General features: G+C 43.8%; 1 non-coding gene and 1 pseudogene across 1 annotated transcript; both read left to right on the top strand.

The window, feature by feature from the left end:
• Positions 1-20,000, top strand: part of LOC145391116 (uncharacterized) — a 70,425-nt pseudogene that overhangs the window by 41,885 nt on the left and 8,540 nt on the right.
• Positions 14,279-14,397, top strand: LOC145391299 (5S ribosomal RNA). The gene has a single exon (XR_013895813.1). It is a non-coding gene; the product is annotated as a 5S ribosomal RNA (ribosomal RNA).

Raw genomic sequence — 20,000 nt, 5'->3', positions numbered from 1 at the left:
GAACAGACATGCGAAGGGAAGTCAGTACATTTATTTTATTTACTCCTGCATTAGCCAATTGTTCCTCTGTACAAAGGAAAAGGGGAGAGAGAAGTATGTGGTAACCATAGGGGTATTTGCCTTCTTAGTGTGACTGGTAAAATATATGGTAGAATACTCATTGATAGGGTTAGGCATATGACAGAGGAGCTAGTTGGAGAAGAACAAGGGGGATTTAGGAAGGGAAAAGGGTGTGTAGATCAGATATTTGTTCTAAGATGTTTAGTGGAGAAGTATCTAGAGAAGGGAAGGAAAGTGTACGCTGCCTTCATGGACTTGGAGAAAGCTTATGACAGAATAGATAGGAAAGGTATGTGGAAGGTATTAAGAATATATGGAGTGGAGGGGAAACTGTTGAGTGCTGTGAAGAGTATGTACGAGGGAGCTAGGGCTACGGTGCGAGTGGATGGTGAGCTGAGTGAGTTCTTTGATCTCATTGTGGGACTGAAACAGGGGTGTGTAATGTCTCCATGGCTGTTTAATATATATATGGATGGGGTCGTAAAGGAGGTACAAGGTAGGGCAGTGGATGTGGGGGTGGCCCTAATGAATGAGGGTGAGATTTGGAAGCTTCCGGTGTTGCTGTTTGCTGATGATACAGTATTGTTGAGTGAAGATGAATGGGAGTTGCAAGGTTTGGTGAATGAATTTGGGACAGTGTGTAGGAGGAGGAAGCTGAAAGTTAATGTAAACAAAAGTAAAGTTATGGTGTTTGAGAGGAATGAAGTCACAGAGTGTGCAGTGAGGTTGGATGGTGAGGATATGGAGAATGTGAGTGCATTCAAGTACTTGGGTAGTGTGATGAGTAAGGATGGAACTTTGGGGGATGAAGTACGTGAAAGGGTACAGCAGGGAAGGAAGGTTGTTGGCACACTGAAAGCAGTGATGAGAAATAGGGAGGTGAGTATGGAAGTTAAGAAGTCACTGCATGATGGTATTGTGATCCCTACCCTGACGTATGGAAGCGAGGCGTGGACCTTGCAAGAGGGGAACAAGTCAAGAGTGAGAGCAGTGGAAATGAGTTACTTGAGAGGAGCATGTGGAGTGACATGGAGGGACAGGTTGACGAATGAAGAAGTGAAGGAACGTTGTGGGGTAGATGTGGATGTGGTTGAAAAGATTAGGAGAAATACACTGAGGTGGTTTGGACATGTGGAGAGGATGGAGAATGAAAGACTGACTAAGAGGGTGTATGTAGGTGAGGTGGAGGGGGGGAGAGGGAGGGGTAGACCGAGGATGAGGTGGAGGGATGAAGTTGAGAGGTATATGAGGGAGGGGGGGGTGAGTTGGGGGGAGGAGAGTCAAATGGTGGGTGACAGAGTGACTTGGAGGCGTTTTGTCTGCGGCCACCCTTTGCGGGATTAGGGCGTCGGGCTATAGATAGATAGATAGATAGATTAGCCAACAATATCCATGCACGATGCTGTTTTATTCCTTGTAATTCATTCATTATTTTTAAAATTCTTTTTGTAGATCTGACTCTGGGCATACACTGGGAGTTTGTTCCGTGATGCCTAGGAGTCCTACATGCCACACATCTTCATATTCCACTACCTCAGTACTTAATACACTTCATTCATATACATTATATGCAAAGACTATCTCATTCAGGACTGAAGAGCTAGTATAAGTGGGGATAGTTTTTCGTGTCGATATGTCTTGTGGAAGATACTAACGTCAACCTATTTCCTGCCACAGCCAGGGATCGAAGTCAAAGAGAGCTAATCACTTTTGTAACCACCTGGCCACGGTGCTGATCCTGTTTATAGGAATCTTTTGAAGCATGGGGCACTTTGCTACCGAATGCCGTTCCTAGGTGGTCGTGGAATTTTCGTAGTGCCTCGTCCTTATCGAATTGTTTTGTATATTACCTCTGCTAGGTGGAGGAGCCCACCATCCACTCACTCGATGTAAAGCTTCCTTCAAGTGATTCTGTACTGAGTGGCAAGCCAAACGGTGTCTTATAACCTAATAAACCATTTACTGTGCTGAAAGGTAACCACAGCCAAACAGACGTCTAGTCGTCTAGCAGGTTATGACACTCCAACCAAATGTGAGCCGTTACTTGAACCACTATTACTACCATCCCTACCATCAGTACTACTGCCCAACCCCCACCACTACCACCATATAATGTCATATGTAATATTATAGGCACTAGTACATATCTCATAGGACAATAGGTACCATGCATCACATGCAATACCAGGTGCTCAGGTAAAAATGTACACATCCTCTAGCCAGAATGCATACACAGAATGTATAGCAGACGCTCGAGAACCCCATTATGCAGCAGACACGAGGGGTAACTGCCGAAAGTTCGATTAGCCCATCTGACACGGTCAGAGTGCCAGGGACTTTTATGCATGGTTGCGGAGAGAACAGACGTGTGCTGAACTCTCCTCCAGATTCTAGGGCTGCCCCACCGGCAATAGTTTTTTTGTGCTTTTTCCCAATAAAGTTAGGTTAGCTAGCATTCATATTCCTCCCTACCCTTACTAGAGATATAGTAGGTGTCTATATCTGTTTCCTGAGATTGCCTTTGCTTACTCACCTCTGGAGTGTACCCCCCACTGATCGCTCTGGGGTGTGAGTGACACACAGGCGCGTCCTCCCGAGAGTGGTTTGAGAGGGTAATCTCAGACTAGGTGTGTTTTCCCCGGGCAATATCTCCCTTGGTTGTTTTTCTCTTTCTTCACACTTCCTCCGTGAGGGGGAAGTGGTAACTATGGCGGACGCCACTACTGCTTCCCACCCCTTCAGGAGGGGAGGTAGTCCTGGCCGACCCCCGACTGCTGCACGGACGGACTGCCCCCAAACTGAACGGCCCCAGACACATACCCGTCTTGACATTAACATACACAACGCCAAGTTTATCATGATTCATGTGGTTAGTTCCACTCCCCTGTCCAGCCTCAATCCCTTCATCATCAAGAAGGTGATTGATGGGTGTGCAGGAGAGGTGGAACAAGTGAAAAAACTTGCGAGTGAAGACATTCTCGTAAAAGCCAAGAATTCAGCTCAGGTCAAGGATTTGCTTAAACTGAGGAAGTTCCACTGTCACGATGTCCAAACAACGATCCCGCACGCCATGAATTCCTGCAAGGGTGTTATCACCTGCAGGGATCTTGTGCTTATGGAGGAGGAAGAAATCGTACAGGAACTTGCTCAGCAAGATGTAATAGAGGCCAGATTCATCACAAGATTTTCGGAAGGCATAAGGACGAAGACCGCAACAGTTGTTTTGACTTTTGGAAAGGTATCTCTCCCAACCAATGTGAAAGTTGGATATGAAATAGTAAATGTCAGACCATACATCCCGAACCCCCTTCGTTGTGCAAAGTGTCAACTCTATGGACACCACGAAAAGGCTTGTCGGGCTTCCAACATTGTGTGTGGCAAGTGTGTGACTGTAGGTCACTCTGCTGACAACTGTACATCCGAGACTGAGTGCTGCTTTCACTGCAAGGATGCTCACTCCACTTCCTTGAGGGCTTGTCCCAGGTAGAAGGAGGAGAAGGAGGTCTGCACAGTAAAAGCAACACAGGGCATTTCCTTCTTCGATGCTAGGAAGAAGGTGAAGGAGTTGCATGCAACTCCCAGACCTAATATCTCCTATGCATCGGCAGTTGTGTCCCGTTCTGTGATGTGCACTGTGGAGACACAAACTGACCTTACATTCGCTCCTCATGCCCCACGCCCTACCTCTCAGTCTAAGCCTCCTGTACGCTCCAACTCTCTGACGGACATCCCTGTTGCGACTTCCTACTCCCAGGCTGCCGCTGCTCCTTCGCAGTCAGTGCGGCCAAAATTGAAGCCAGACAAGTCTGACAAGATTAATTTGACCACCCTCACTAAACAGTCACGTCCTCATGTCCTTCCCGCTCCTGGTCCAGCGAGGGAGAGAAAAAATAGCTCTTCCTCGGTGGAGTCTGGGAGCCTTGTAATTGATGAGAATATGGAGGTCTCCATGAGTAAGAACCGGGAAAGATCCCCCGGTAGCCACTCGCCTGGTCTCGGGGGGCATAAAAAAACTAAGCACACTGGCCACCCTCGAAAATCTTAAACCGTCGCATTCACTATACTACAGTGGAATTGTAGAGGTATTGGGAATAAGTTACACAATATAGAAATCTTGCTTTCTATACACAGGCCAGACGTTGTTTGTTTACAGGAGACGCGCCTGGAGGATCACCCTGATCCTCCACAGTTCAAACACAATCATTCATATAGAAGATATGAAGGTCACGGAGTTGCCATATACACACACAAATCACACCCACAAACGGAAGTGATTCTAAATTCTACTCTGGAAGCTGTCGCGTGCAGAGTAAAATTTACTAACACGTATCTGTCTATTTGCTCTCTGTACTGTCCTCCACACGGCCCCATTGATAGTGATGCTTTAAATTCACTAGTTGAACATCTACCTGGAAATAAGTTAGTGCTGGGCGACTTTAATGCCCATCACTATCAATGGGGTAGCTTGAGGATCGATGGTCGTGGGGAGCAAGTAGCCGACCTAATACTACAGTCCAACCTCTGTCTTCTGAACGATGGTAGAGCGACTCGTGTAGATGATCGTACTGGTAACTTTTCGGCCATTGACTTATCTTTGGCCTCCCCTGGTATACATCAAAATTTTTTATGGAATCCTTATGATGACTCCTTGGGAAGTGATCATTTACCCATCTGTCTTTCTTATACACGTGACATCATTTCGGACCCTCCACCTCCAAAATTTAGCTATAAGAAAGCAGATTGGGGATCCTTCTCAAGGATCGCCAATTTAGATATATCTGGGGAGACCATAGTTGTTAAGGTCGAAAATATAACTACTTTCATATTACACGCAGCTGAGGCTGCTATTCCCAAGACTTCTACAGTTCATGCGAAGCATAGAGCACATTGGTGGACACTGGATTGCCGACAAGCATTAAGAAAACGCAATAGGAGATACAGGATTTTTGATAGTCAGCCCACTGAGGAAAATTTTATTGCATACAAACAGGCACGGGCTGAGGCAAGGAGAATAATAAGAAGGGCCAAACGTGACTCCTGGCGGTCCTTTGTGTCCACGGTGACTCATACAACACCATTACGTAAAGTCTGGTCCACTATAAGAATATTAAATAAGAAAGGCCCATATTTTCCAATCACCACCCTTCAGGTTAATAATAACATCTATGACGAGCCCGTGGACGTTGCTAACATCCTCGCCAGGAGTTTTTCTCATGTAAGTAGCTCAGCCAATTATGATCCGCGTTTTCAACATCATAAACGCATGGCTGAGCTACAGATATTAGACTTTGCCACAGAAGACGTAGACTCGCCGAACAACCAAGAGTTTACACTAGATGAACTGCTCCTTGCCCTTAAATCCTGTAAAGACACCAGCCCTGGACCAGACACCATCACGTACGGTATGATTCAGCATCTTAATCAGGACAACCTGATTAAGATGTTAGCACTGTACAATGAGATTTGGGCGTCTCGAACGTTCCCAAACTCATGGCACTTTGCGCACATCATACCGATACCCAAAGAGGCTGGTCGTCTTATGAATCCCACTTCATTTCGTCCTATTGTGTTGACTTCTTGTCTATGTAAGGTCATGGAACGTATGGTTAACAATAGGCTTCTTTTTGTTTTAGAGTCGAAGAATTTGTTAAATGATCAACAATGTGGCTTCCGTAAATACAGAAGTTCACTAGATCATTTAATGAATTTGGAGCATTGTATTGCAGAGCCATTTGCCAATAAAGAATTCATGATAGGGGTGTTCTTGGACATCCATAAAGCCTATGACATGACCTGGCGACACAGTATACTAATGAAGCTCTATGCTTATGGTTTAAGAGGAAATTTGCCTGTTTTTATTTCAAATTTCTTAAGGGACAGAACTTTCTCTGTCAAATTGCCCTGTAACATAACATCGGATATATTTATCCAGGAAAACGGGGTGCCACAGGGAAATGTGCTTAGTCCTACTTTATTTAGTATTATGATCAATGATATTCTGTCATCAGCTCCCATCCCGAGGAATCTTAAATACTCGCTCTATGCTGACGATTGTGCAATATGGCACTCTTCCCGTAATGCACAATTTTTGGCTGGGCGGATTCAAGCAGCCCTTGACTCTGTCCACCAATGGGCCTTGCAGTGGGGATTTAAGTTTTCCATACGCAAGTGTGCCGCTATAGTCTTCACTAATCGTAACGTACCTAATTTGTGCTTAACTTTGGATAATCAGGCGGTACCTTTTCAAAATTCTGTAAAATTTTTAGGAATACATTTTGATCGTAGAATGAATTTTAAACTTCACGTTAATACTTTGCTTGCTCGTTGTGATAAACCGTTAAATGTCCTCAAGTACCTAGCGGGTACTACCTGGGGTGCCGACAGAAAATCTTTATTAATGGTGTATAAGTCCCTTATTTGATCGAAGCTAGACTATGGCACACAGGTGTATGGCTCGGCATCCGATGCCACGTTGAAAGGATTGGATGTGTTACAGAATAAATGTTTGCGAATGTGTCTTGGAGCCGTCCGGTGTACCCGTGTGGCTCATATGGAAGTGGAGGCGAATGTGCCTCCCCTCCGTATTCGCCGTGACCACCTGGCCTTGTCCTACGGCGTAAGGACGTTTAGGAAAAGTAATATCAGCAATGTGGCCTGTACCCCCCTGCGTCAATACCACCACCTTCTGCGGGGGGTGCGTCGGCCACTTGCCGCTCGCCTCCACTTACTGACTCAGGAGCTTGGTGTGGACCCCAGTGACTGTGACAAGTTGGTGCTAAAAAATATAGTGCCTTGGGAGCCACCCAGTTTTACAGTGGATGTATCATGGCTCCCAGCACCAAAGGCCAAGGCGCCGGAGGCGGAGGTCCACCACTTGTTTCGTAACATCATTGTTCGTCACTTTGGGTCCCATCAATTGTACACCGACGGCTCCAAGTCGAGTGAATGTGTGGGTGCAAGTGTGTGGTCGACTGAATGTGCCCTCAGGTATCGGTTGCCGACTCATACATCTGGGTTTACTTCAGAACTTTTTGCTATTGACAAAGCCATAGACTATGCTCTCAATTCTAGGCATGACTCATTTGTCATATTTTCAGATTCAAAATCAGCCCTTCAGGCAATTGCATCTTGCACTACGGACTCTTACGAGATCCAGGGCCGCATCGTTAATAAGTTGCATTCATGCAACAAGTCATTCACACTGATCTGGGTGCCTGGTCATTGTCGTATCTACGGCAATGAGCAGGCTGACTTACTTGCAAAGTCGGCTGTAGAGCTCAAGGAGACTTGGGACGTTCCTCGTGATCTACGGTCGAGTCTATCTCTCGGAAAGAAATCAATAAATCTTCTGTGGCAAGGTCAGTGGGCCAGACTAAATATTCCAACTTGTAAGCCGTACCTGGGCGACTGGGACACTGCCAACCGTCCCAGTCGCCTAGAAAAAAAAGTGCTGGCACGGTTACGGCTCAATGCCACCATTTTAACCCACATTAAACCATATATGGAAAGACGCTTCCCACCGCACTGTGACATCTGTAATGCGGTGTTATCTATCAGTCATATCATCCTGCGCTGTCGGCGATTTATTAGTGAACGTGCTTCACTTATAAATTACTGCGGCGCAGTAGACGTCCCCTTCACCCTTTCCACCATCCTGGGTGATGGGGACATTGTTATGACTGATAAATTGATGGCTTTCTTGAGAGAGACCGGACTGATCAGAGTGATGTTACTTTTTACTGTGTGGTTATGGTTTTTATAAACAGTAAATATGTATATATTGTAATATTAATTAGGGTTGACAGTTGACATATTTTAAATAGTTCCTCCTCCCACCGATCTATTTCTAATATAGATGTCCCCTACATTAAGCCAAGTTCCTCGCCTGACAGTCACCAGCTGATGAGTGCAAGTGTGCAATATAGGAAGGTATTGGGCACTTGCAGTCGATGGTGGTCTGCTGGGCGAGGTTCTTCACTTTTTGTACAAATTATGTAAATACATTATACTATCTTGCTTAACACGACAGCTGACGTATATGGAAATGTTCCTGACTCGTCTGGTTCCCTTTCATATATTGATGTCCCCTATATTAGGTTGTCCTTCGACTGACAGTCACCAGGTGATGAGTGCAGGTATGGCATGTAGAAAGGCATTACATATCTGCAGTCGATGGTGTTCTCTTGGTCGAGGCTTTTTGAATATTAGTGTAGGTCTAGTTATCTGTCTCTTAGGATTTAGTATAGGTTAGTGATTTGTCTGTTAGGTGGTTAGTTTTAGGGTCTTTAGATTAGGTATTTTTGATTATAAGTAATATAAGGTTAAAAATATAAAAATAAATAAAAATAAAACTACAAAAAAATAAAATAAAAATTATTATATGTATGTACGTGTGCATGAAAGTGTGTATGTTCATATGCATGGATGTGTGTATGTATGTATGTATGTATATATATATATGTTTGTATATATATGTATATATGTGTCAATATATATACATATATATATATTTGCCTTAATGACCAGAGGCTCCGGCCTCAATGGTCGATAGGCACAAAAAAAAAAAAAAAAAAAAGTCAGAGTGCCAGAGAGAACGACAGAAGGCAGAAAGAAGCTTAGGAGATAGGATAGTGTAGGAGGTTACGTTACTCTGCACCACGATATAACTGTCACAATAAACCCCCGTAACCCAAGAGTGTCTATAACTCACCTCACCGACGATGCAAGAGAGACAGAAGGGCCATCGAGACAGAGCAGCACCTACTGTGCCTCAAGCTAAAACCCCATAACGAGCTATCCAATCCCTCACAACTTTATACAGGTAACATGGTAGCTACTTACCTACCTCCCTACTTTATTAACATTACTGCAACCGCCACTGACACAACTAGCACTATCACCAGTGCTACTACCGCAACTATTACCACTTATACCCCCGCCACCACCTCAGTCACCACAACACTACCAAAGAATTACCACCTTGGTTATCACCATTTCCAATGCTACCACCTCCCCAACCACGACCATCACCTACCACCACCGTCGTCACCACTACCACCACCTCTGTTAATTACCACCAACACTAGCCATTACCACGACTACTGTTACCATCATCACCCTAACCATTACCACCACTACTTTCTCCCACCAACACTACCATTACTCCCCCCCATCCCCCCACCGCTACTACCCTCAGTACCACTAACGTGCTCTGTTGGTAATGGCATCGAACTCGCGCCACTATATTGCCAACAAGGGCCGTAAAAGCGTCGATACGGTGCGCCGTAACAAATATCTCACAGTGGGTAAAATACGAATTCAGAAGCTCGGTTCGTTTGACCCACACTCTTCAATCATTCAGTCGGTGCGGCGGAAATGCGTCGGATCCGGATTCAAATTTGAACTAAATCTTTTACAGCTATGGCCACTTTTATGTTCCATTCATGATATACCCAGACGCGCTGTAGATGGACGCCTTCACGTGTTGGCACCGATATGCCCGGGTGGTGAAGCTGCCCGGTTATACAGACGTCCCTATTCTGGAAGGCAGGAGAATGGACTACAGAAGGACAACCTTAGCCTGTAGTCCACTGGGTTCTCGTTTCAGATGAGTCGGGGGTAGCAACAACAGCAGCAACTATCATCGGCCCCTATTACGATGTTATCTGCCTGTCTTTCTGTCTGTATCTATGTATCTACCTATATCTATCTATCTGTCTGTATCTATGTATCTGTCTATTTGTTTGTATCTACCTATATCCATCTACCTATCTGTCTATCTCTATCTATCTATCAATCTATCTATAACCACTTATCTATCTCTATATTACATAATCGACTGTACCACCAAGTAAAGGGAAGGATATCTCCACTAAACCTTTGACTAAGGTGGGCCTCTCAAGCTTAGCCAACTCTTTGGCTGCTAGTGCTTCTCCAGACTGAATAAAATTGTCTGGTGTATCTAAATAATTATAATTCCTAGGTGTACCAGACTTCACAGTTAGTGTGTGAACTCTCAAAGTGATAGGACTTGGTTGAACAAAATCATTTGGTGTAAGCATAACACACTGAACAAATCGTCTGGTATTGAGTCTATAATTCACGGGTGTACCAGTAACACAACGTGATACTCGAGTTAATGTTTGAAGCCTCTAACTGCCAAGATTTCTTGCAACTGAAGAAAATCATCTGGTATTAGCGTAAATAATATATTCTACTGCATCAGCCGCAGCGAAAGCTAAAATCGTCTGGTGATAATATTAAAATGGAAAGACGTCAACATTCTCAAGTTACTGGTACGGTAGCAGTGTATGATGTATATGGTGTTAATCATACGTGCATGAAGTAGATGACGATTCTCAATCCAGTGGACTTTCTCTCCAGCTCCTGACCTGAGAAGACACTGGGTGGACCTGAGGGAATCGAGCGTCTGAGAACTGCGGGGTTGGTCGAGTAGGCTCTCTAACCGGAAATATGGCTGCCAAAGTTGTGGCCCAGGTGCGTTGGTTCCACGTACGGAAGGGGTTTGGCTTCTTGACTCGCCGAGACACGTGGGACGACATTTTTATACATCGTTCGTCCATAGTGGCCCGCAACCCTTCCCACCCTATGCCTTCGGTAGAGGCTGGTGAGGTTGTGGAGTTCATCGTGGTGGCGGGAGATAAGGGTCCTGCGGCTGCACCCGTCACCGGCCCTGCTGGCCATGTGGTGCGGGGCTCTCACCACGCCCTCCCCCGTCGTCGGCGTCGTCGTCAGCCCTGGTCTCCCTCTGCTGCTTCTGCTTCTGCCTCTGCCTCTTCTGCTTCCACCCTAGTCACCATGTGCATGGAGGTTGCTAAAGCTTTCTTGGGGGGTGATATGGCAGTTCTTGCCCAGCGCCTGCCCGCCATCTTCCAGGCAAATGGGCTTCCTGCCATACTCATCCCAAAGTCATTCTCCTCCCCGCCTGTGGTGCAGAAGAGGCCTTGGAGGAGGGCCCCTCGTCGTCCTTCGGGGCATCCTGTGACCTCCACCAGCTTGGTCCCGAGGGTGCTGCAGCTGCAGCCCTCAACTCCACCTACAAGGCTCCAGCTGGCAGAACGTTCAGTCTCTCGCCAGTCTGCCCCGCCGCCACTACCCGTGGTACCTATGGAGGTTGGGAATGCGGCGCCGCCTTCCCCACCTAAGGCTGCTGTTTCTGATGCCCTTGTCTCCCCTGCTCCTACCGTGGTACACGACGAGTTGGAGTCTGCTCCACCTACGGGGCTGGCTCCGGTGGATCGGTAGCCTTCTGGTCCAGTTCATCACCTCACCTTGGCAGACTTTGCCGCCATTGATGAGTCAGAAATAGACTCCGTGTATCGCCATCTTCATGAGTACGAGGACTCTGTCCCTGTGACTCCAGATGAGAAAGACTTTTCCAAGGGGGATATCCGGCGGGCTATGCTCTCCTTCACCGAGCTGTGCCGGGGATCCCTCCAGATCATCAAGGACCCTGACGAGGTGAAAATCCTCAACCATATCCTCCAGGGGGTGCAGTCTATCTCTACATCCGACTCCGCTTCGGCCACCAGCTCGGTTTAACCTACGTCCTGTGCCCTTCTTCCTGCCATGTTTACGTCCTGTGCCCTTCTTCCTGCCATGTTTACGTCCTATGCCCTTCTTCCTGCCTCGTTCGCCTTTGTGTCTTAGAGTGACTGTTTTCAATGATTTTGGACTTTGTTTTAAAATTTTGTTGTGTATAATATTAGATTGTTTGGCCTAATACCCAAAATAGTGGGTGATGGCCTTTAAAAAAGAAAAGATAAAAAAGCATGAAGTACCGGGCTAATGTATGGCCCGGCCTCCACTACAGGTGGAGGAAATCTTAAAACGAACGAACGTGTATGAAGTATTGGAGTTTTTAGTAGTAGTGAATGTCATGGCAGCTCTCTAGATCTTTGTCAAACCAGGCAGAAGCAGTGACAGATAAATACCGTGTTGTTGATATGGTTCAGGTTGGCTACTCACTAGCATGCAAACCACGAATTCAGTTTTTTTACATTTATTTATTCATTTACATTTATTTTTCTGGCAATCAACCATAGCAGCGTTTTTTTCTGCTTTCATCAGCGGGATCAGTTTATTCTGTTTTTTTTTTTTTTTTTTTTTTTTTTTGTTAGGAATAATCGGTGGTGTTGGTCAGAATTCATTATTTGAGGTAATGGAGTAGATGGGATATAATACAATATTTTTGACTGTGTTAATAATTTCTTATCTCTTGTTTTTCATTTGTTTTATTTATTGTCTGGTTTCCTGAATTAAAGGGACACAGTTAGCGTACCATTCAGTATAGTCACCAGAAGATGATCGAACATTGACTGAGTGGGTTTGTGTACCAGTATCCATCACAAAGATGAAATTTTCATCCAAAGAATATCAGCAGTCTTCCGGGGTATCATTCTAGATACAGTGTCTAGTCAGTGTCATTACCCCGCCCTCTGTCATGCCAGGTGACATACTGATATGTCACAGGGTCGCTGAGTGACACACACCATTACATCGAGTCATTGGGTAGTATGAGTTTCAGTGGTGAATATTCTGGACTCAGTAAAATGCTGTCTGGCAACTGTATTGAAGGTCAGGCGAGTTTTCAAGATACCGGAATCCCGATTTCACCCCTCAGGTATAAACACTCAGTCATGCTTACACAGTGGCGTAGCTAGCCATCTGACCCTGGAGGGTGTGTGTGGGGAGGCATGAGATCAGTGGGGAAGGGCAATGTGTGTGTGTGTGTGTGTGTGTGTGTGTGTGTGTGTGTGTGTGTGTGTGTGCTATTACCACACTGCTACTGCCGCTAATAGCCAAGATATCACATGCAACGTTTCAGAAATATTACAACAGTTGAGAATAAATTATACTATAACTTTAGTACAGTATACAGCAAGTCCAAAATCCTTCGGAGTTCAAAAATATCCAAATACTGAGATAAAGGATTAGATACGGATATACTGCAAGGCATATTATATAAAGATAATATACGTACTGTACATTTTGCGCACCCAGAATGATCATTATGTATGGGTTATGAAATGTTCAAGTTTCCAGTACTCATAGAGACTGTACTGCGCAAATTCAACATAGCCTGCACTGAACACAGATACTTCACAACAAAAAGTCATGAGTTAGCACCGCGCCCCGGTGAGCTGTCATGCCGGGAGAGGTAGCGCTCTTCTGTCACCTAGCTGGTTGTAGCAGTCGTGGTTCAGTGGGTTAGAGCGCTCTGGCCGACGAGTCGAGGTTCGAGTCCACCCAAGGGTCATTGGTAGACATAAGGAAGGGCATCTGGCCATACAGCGCTACACGCTTCAAAACCAAAGTCCTCTACCCAGGGGCAACGCCTTAGCCCATATCGACAAAAGGGGACACGACGTAAAACTCTCTCTCTCTCTCCCTAATCCTGTGTTGCTTCATGAGGAGCGTAGGGGTCCGGGGCTAGGCAAGTTGGTCTTGGCATTTAATATGAGAGTGACCAGCTTCACTCATCCCCGAGTGGCATTACGTGAGCAATAAACCCCAAACATCCTTTGGATATAAAACTGCACAGGCTCAGTCCGACTGAGCGCCTTAATTGCTCACTAAACCACCAGGCGCCATAATTTGTTATATGGTTACCACCCAGAATAGTAAATGGTTTCCTGGTGTACAGGAAACCATTTGGCATGTCACTCAGTGTAGAGTCACCTGTCGGCTGAAGAAGAGGAAAAAATAAAGGAAAGAAAGAAGAGTGTAAAGTCACCCATAGGCAGAAAGAAGAAGAAAGAATGAAGTAAAGACTGAAGTGGAAGGAAGGAAGGAAGGATGAGAGGAAAGGGTAGTCACCCGAGGGCAGCACTACATCGATTGAGTGGATGGATGGTGAGCGCCCCCACCTACCACATTATCTATCTATCTATATCTATCTATGTATCTTTCTATCTATCTATCTACCTATATATCTATACTGTATATATATATATATATATATATATATATATATATATATATATACACTGTATATATGTGTACAGTATATAAAGGTGGTCGAAAAAAAAAATTTCCTCCAAATGTTTCTCCACAGAGTTGTTTTCATGTCTTACAGTCTGCATAGCCTTTCTGCAAAATTTGGTGCTATTCTATGAAAAGTCAGAGGTTGCCCACTTTGGCACTATTCCTACATTCAGCTACTTTGGTCCAGAAAACAGTGACTGATTTTCATAACGCCAACGGCCATACCACGTTGAGTACACCGCTTCCCGTCAGATCAGCGAAGTTAAGCAACGTTCGGTCTGGTTAGTACTTGGATGGGTGACCGCCAGGGAACACCAGATGCTGTTGGCATCCCTACGTGTCAAGTGGGGTTTGTGGAGGATTAGTGCCCCTCCCTGTAAAACAATTAACTCTAAGCCCTTGGCCACCCCGTCTGGGATACATGGCGTCTGGCAATGAATTAATGAATGAACATAACATTTATTAAAACTTTCAAAACAAAATACATATCTAAATGTGACCATGAAGTTCTTTCATCAACTGGGTTATTTTCCACTCATCAGTGTTTTCTTGGATGCTGAGGGCAACTGCTTTGGGTGGTTAGCCACGAGTTGCAGGAGATACTGTTTCTGGTCCTCATTTCGGGTCAAAGTGGTATAGTAACTCTCGATCAGAGCGATATCACGCCCTGCTACGTCACTGACAACCTTCATCATTTGTGCACGTCTTTCACGATCCCTGTAGTGAGCATCTCCGCGCCATTCCTTTGGGTCCTTCTGAAGGAACTGATGTGCTTCTTCTTGCCCAGCAACCTTCAAGGCATCAAAAAAGGTGAATGTCTTCTTTGTGACATAACTGATGACACCAGGTCAGGTTGGATCCCTGTAGTGGGTTTTTCGATTCTTCTCGGACTTGCATCACCTTGGGGGAGCTGGAGGTTTTGAACTATCCTTTTTCTCAGTATCGCCATCAATACTCTCATCAAAAAGGCTAACCCAATGAGATGCTCTGACAGGTACCACAGGTGTCGGCTTAGAGCTCTCACAGCCTGCTGACCAACTTCTTGTATGGGGTAATTGTCTAGTAGGTTCAACAACTCGATGTCGTTGACAGGAGCATGTGTATCCTTTGGTGCTTCATGCCAGTATTTGATGTTAATCAAGCTGACAAACAGAGCCATGTGGGTTACTTTGCATTTCTCACTTGGTGGTAGCTTGAATGTTTGCCGAAACGGGTATACAGTACTGTACTTTAAGCGAGTAAATGCCCTTTGCCATCCACCTGGCATGATACATGGGCCCTGGAGCTGCATTCCTGTCTGAAACATTTGTTTGATCCAATGCTCCGATAAATTCTGACGATTTGAAAATGTTAATGGTGTCGTCCTTTTTAAAACGTTTCGAGTAAGGGGCATCAGTTCCAACTGTCTGTCCAACTCTCTAATGCAAGAGTTAAGCGTTACTCCCAGTCCTTCATTTATGCAACAGGTCAGCTCTGGAAGTGTCTCCCTTTGTCTGTATTTCCTACTGCCTATGATCTCCAATCTTTCAAACGCAGTGTGTCCAGGCATCTCCAAATGAACGGATCTTGAATTTGGCTCCCTTTTGTATTGTTTTTATTTGTTATTTTTTGGAAGGAACATTTTTACTGGCTTAGCATTTGGATCCTTCTTCCTCGCATTAAAAAAAAAAAAAAGTTAGAGAATGAGTGCTACCAACAGGTTTAAATTCATCTTCACCTTCCGAAGAGGATGATAAGGACTCAGCAAAATTGTTGAGGTGTTTGCTCCTTCCAGCTGGCGCTGTTTCAGTTGATATCTTGGTTCATTTTTTCGTGATCACTTTTCCTGGTCCTATGCGTCTTTAGTGCCAGGTGGTGTTCGGTAAACTTTGAAAGTTTCCGGACACAAGCATCAATCCTCTGAGTCGGGATTTGAGCCGAGTCCCAGATCTCCGTAACCGCCTGACAAGTCAAATTCACACTCTTTGGTATTGTTTTGTGCTTGATCGACATGGTGTACTGCACTAGAAGGAGTGTGTCCAACTATGTAGGTAACCTATGTCTTGGAAGGTTTCCAGTTGGCTTCCCTAAAAGCCACACACTAGGATTTGCTCTAGTTCCAGCCATTTGACCTGAAAAAGAGAGACAAGTTTGAGTATTGCTTCCGGTCGGAAATTACATCACGAAATACGGTCAAGTTTAAGGTTTTACTTTCGATCAAAAACTATTTTCAGATGATGATCGTATTCGTGATGAAGTCATTAAGATAAAAACACAAGAGATTGTTGCATCACCTAAAATGCTCAATTGGAAAGTAAAATGCAAGTAACATGTATAAGCAGGGCTCTGTTAGCTCATGATTATCACAATATGCATATTTAGGCGACCTCTAAATATTATTAAATCATGCTGAAATTTCGCCCATTGTTTTGCAGGTCCATGTGGACAAAAAACATGCTTGTAGAGAATGTCCATGACCTCTTCGATTTTTTGACCTACTAAGTTGGACCACCCTAATATATAAATAAATATATATATATATATATATATATATATATATATATATATATATATATATATATATATATGAATAATTCGCAGCATCGCATACCGTAATAAATAGACTAAAACTAAACAACATCAGGTGAAAAGCATTTCCCAGAATATCTAAATGGAATACTTGCATAACAATATGAGGTACTGTCACCACTTGGATGCTCTGACCACAATCTCATCAAAGCCTCATTAGTTAACCCTCCTACACCTCCCCATTCTGAACCTGTCAGGGTGACCCGATGGCACTTTGACAGGGCAGACTGGGACGGATTTAGAAATTATCTTGCTGATATTCCATGGCAGTCTTTCTTCTCTAGTGATCTCAATTCTACCCAGTCCCACATCTGCGACTTAATACTAGCTGGTATGGATTTATTCATACCAAGTCAACAATTCACTAAAAGATCAAACTCTCCAAAATGGTTTGATGGCAATTGTGCCAGAGCAACAGCCCAAAAGTCATTAGCATATAACTCTTACTTAAAATCAAAAACATCTGAATCACTCTCCCAATTTAAAATTGCTAGAAATCATGCAAAAGCTGTAATAAATCTATCTAAATCTAACTTTCTTCAAAAGCAAGCATCAAAACTACTTAACAACCCTAATGACAATAGAATATTCTGGTCAACTCTTAATTCTTTCAATAATAACTTTAACAAGTCATCTTCCATTCCCCCACTAAAATCTTCAGACGGCAATATTACAAATGACCCACGTGGGAAAGCAGATATCTTTGCTAGTACCTTTGCCAGAAACTCTACCATAGATGATACCAGCCAGAATGTCTCAGTACTGGAACTTGATTCTCCCGAAATTGACCCACTTAAAATACAGACAAGATATGTAAAATCCATCCTAGACAATTTACCTACCAACAAAGCTCCAGGCCCAGATGGAATTCCACCAATTGTTTTGAAAAAGTGTTCCCCTGAACTTGCCTCTGTCCTAGCTAAATTATTCAGACTATGCATACGTACTTCTTTATTCCCAAATTCATGGAATGAAGCCAATATCCACCCAGTTCCGAAGAAAGGAAGTTCGTCTGACCCCTTCAATTACAGACCAATAGCTGTCACATCTTCTCTTGGTAAGGTATTTGAAACTTTAATTAATAAGCATATTGTTAAACATCTTGAATCCAACAACTTAATTAGTGATAAACAATACGGTTTTCGCCATTGACATACTCAATCTCTTAACTCATACCATCCATCAATCAATTGATCTTTTTGGAGAAACTGATGCAGTAGCTCTTGATATCTCTAAAGCTTTCGACAGAGTTTGGCACCGTTCCCTGCTGTCCAAACTCCCTTGCTATGGACTAACGTCTTTTGTTCCTTTGATTTCTTCTTATCTTTGTGACAGGAAAATAAGAGTAAAAGTAGATGATGTATATTCGAATTTCCACTCAATTAACGCCAGCGTGCCGCAGGGATCAGTTCTGGCGCCAACCCTATTTCTGGTTCACATTAATGATCTCTTATCTGTCACTCACAATTCCATTCACTCATATGCAGATGACTCAACACTACATAGTTCATTCACACTCAGACATCCATTTACAAAGTCTGATATCTCTACTTCTCAACTCAGTACAGCCATCTCCATAAATCAAGATCTATCTGCAATCAGTGAATGGGGACAAAACAACTTTGTCTCTTTTAATGCTAGTAAAACTAAATATATACAGTTTACTAATAGACAGATATTGCCAGATTCGTACATTACCTTCAGTGCTACTAATATTCCCATCTCCAAAAGTATTGAAATTCTTGGTGTCTCACTTAACAGTGCCCTCAGCTGGACCTCTCATGTCAGATCACTTGCTAAAACTGCCTCAAAGTAACTTGGATTATTGTACAGAGTCCGTAACTTCTTCGCCGATGAGCAGTTAGCTATAATTAATAAGAGTCATGTGTGCTCACAGCTTGAATATTGCTCACCCTTGTGGAATGGTTGTGGAGAGGTTGCATTAAGACAACTAGACAAAATTCAGAATAAAGCTGTTAGAATCATTAACAATCCTGCCATTACATATAAACTACCTCCCCTGCAAGTAAGAAGGAATGTTGCCTCCCTTGCATTATTTTACAGATATATTTTTTTGGCAAATGCTCAGACGAAGTTGCGTCCATGGTGCCACCTCTCTATGCCTTCCCTCGTGCTACACGGGCATCTGGTAGCGCTCATGACTGGAATGTCACTCAACCATATTGCAGAACTTCTGCCTATCAGAATTCTTTTATTCCCCGAACTGCATCTCTCTGGAACTCGCTTCCCCAGAGTTGTTTTCCTCCAAATTTCAACCCACAACTGTTCAAGTCTAATTGTTAAAGATATTTTATGAACAGAGGACACCAGTAATCTGGTGTATGGATTATTTTTTTTTTACCCATTTGTTTTTCCTTCCTCCGTTCTGTTATTTATTAAAAAAAAAACAATAATGTAAAAAACTGGTATTAGTTCTGCTTAAACTCAAGCTTCGGGCAGGGTGAGGCGAGGCGAGGTAGAAATTCCGTGGTCAAAAGGTGTTGCAGGAAAGGTGAGGGTGAGTTATGAGGGGTCGAGGTGGGATAGGGTAGGGTGCGTGCTTTTTTCTCTGGGTGCACTTAGTCATCCAGTCATAATGGCAGTGTTGAAGCGAGTTCAGCGAGAAATGATTTGGCAACGTTTCATCCTCACCTGGGAGTAGATGAACGAGTTCGGCTAATCAAACCATACAATCACGAGAAAAAGCTGTGTTTTGACATAAAACCAGTCTATACCCAACAGCTTAGGCCTAACCTAATGTTTGCCTACCACAGTACCTTATTTGTTTGGGGGGATGACGAAGCTGTGACGCATCCGAGTCATTTCTCAAGACACTCAATCAGACTGAGGGCGGGATGGGGTGGGGTAAGAATGTGTGGGGCGGTGAGGGGGCAGGGTTCTTTTCATCACGTTTATACTTCATTCAGTTTATTTCAGCACTAGGTACAGGATGCTATTGATGTGCAAACGTTCTACCATTGGTCTTATTAGCTATAGTGGCAAAAAACTGCTTAAAATTTTCAAGGTCAAGTTGTCTGCCTGTGCTGAATAATATCAACTGAAAGATGACTTGGACACTTGCAAAAATGCAAGTATCCAAGTCACGCCACCCATCTGTACAATGTTGTTCAGTAGGGTAAAATGAAATGTGCATAAAACAAGGACATACCCCTGGCCAATAACCTGCATGAAGTTATTATTATTATTATTATTATTATTATTATTATTATTGTTATCATTATTATTATAATTATTATTATTATTATTATTATTGTTATTATTATCAGTCATTATTACTGTTGTTTTGTTATTAACGTTTTAGTTGATTCTCCGCTTTATGGACGTTAGTGATCTTTCCAGCGTAA

This window comes from Coenobita brevimanus, chromosome 17 (assembly GCF_032717465.1).
Source record: "Coenobita brevimanus isolate Jiangsu-jjx chromosome 17, ASM3271746v2, whole genome shotgun sequence".
Classification (NCBI taxonomy): Eukaryota; Metazoa; Arthropoda; class Malacostraca; order Decapoda; family Coenobitidae; genus Coenobita; species Coenobita brevimanus.
This window is presented reverse-complemented; position numbering and strand designations above follow the sequence as displayed.